General features: G+C 51.0%; 1 pseudogene; it reads right to left on the reverse strand.

Moving 5' to 3' along the window:
- Window positions 1-481: 481 nt before the first annotated feature.
- Window positions 482-1,428, reverse strand: LOC125631057 (olfactory receptor 52B2-like; annotated as a pseudogene).

Consider the following 1,428-nt stretch of genomic DNA (forward strand, 5'->3'; position numbering starts at 1 on the left):
ATACAGTGCTTCTGCCACAAATTTTGCTAAGTTATCTGCCAAAAAAAAATAGTTTTCAAGAGCCCAAGTAGCCCCGGGAATCCCGCTTACGGTGGGCACCCTGACCAAAATCTGAAACGACTCCCTTGCAGCTGGGGTTGGGTAAGGGAGGTGAAAATGATTCAGTATTTGATGGGGGTAGGGAGTAGAGGAGCAAGATATGATGGAAAGAGGAGGAGCAGGGACAGAGCCTTGCCAGAAGAGGTGGGGCTACAGCGTGGGGTTTTGGGGTCCATTACCACTAATTAGGAAGGTGGAAACCTAATGAGTTCTACATAGACCAATTCCCCACGTTCTCATGCTGACACTGCACACTAAGGTCAGGAAAAGGTTTAGGTCTCTTTGACTGTCCAGTCAGTGATTCAGGGAAGAGGGTGCAGCACTATGCACCAGCCACCTCTGCACGCAGCTCGGTCTGAGAGTCAGAACACCAGAGAGAACTTTAGGTCCCTTTACGAATGAAAGGCAGGAACAGCCTATCCCGGATCTGTTTGATGCTCACCCTGTAGATGGTGGGGTTCAGCATCGGGGGCACCAGGAGGTACATGTTAGCAATGAGAATGTGGAAGTGCAGGGGGACAATCTGGCCAAACCGGTGCGTGAGGACAGAGAAGAAAGATGGGATGAAAAAGACTAAGAAGACAAAGAGGTGGGAGCCACAGGTCCTAAAAGCCTTGAGCCGGGCATCCTTTGTTAGGAGACTGAAGATGGCCCTGAGGATCTGGATATAGGACACGGCCATAAAAAACACATCCACACCACTTATCAAGAATGCCAAAAAGAGGCCGTAGTAACTACTGACGCGGATGTCAGCTCAGGCCAGCTTCACCACAGCTATGCCTTCACAGTATGTCTGCGGGATGATGTTGGTTCTGCAATATGGCCACCAACTCTCCAGGATGGGATTGGGCATTAGGAGCATGCTGCTGCGCAGCACCATGGCCAGGCCGATCTTGGCCACCACAGCGTTTGTCAGGATGGTGGAATGTCTCAGGGGATCACAGATGGCCACGTAGCGATCAAAAGCCAAGGCCACAGGATCCCAGATGCCATTGCTGAGAAGCTGTGAGTGAAGTACATCTGGGTGAGGCAGGCACTGAAATCGATCTCCCTGGAATTGAACCAAAAGATGCTCAGTGTTTTGGGCATGGTGGACGTAGACAGTAATAGGTCAGTGATGGCCAGCATGCAGAGGAAATAGTACATGGGCTCATGGAGGCTCGGCTCCATCATCACAATGAACAGTATAGTCAAGTTCCCCAAGATGGCTATGGCATAAATGGTGCAGAAGGGGATGGAGATCGAGACATGACCTGCCTCCAGGCCAGGAATACCCAGCAGGATGAAGGTGGAGGGGTTGGTGAAGTCGGTTGTGTTGGAATCTGACAT

The sequence above is a fragment of the Caretta caretta genome, chromosome 1 (genome assembly GCF_965140235.1).
Source record: "Caretta caretta isolate rCarCar2 chromosome 1, rCarCar1.hap1, whole genome shotgun sequence".
In the NCBI taxonomy this organism is placed as follows: domain Eukaryota; kingdom Metazoa; phylum Chordata; order Testudines; family Cheloniidae; genus Caretta; species Caretta caretta.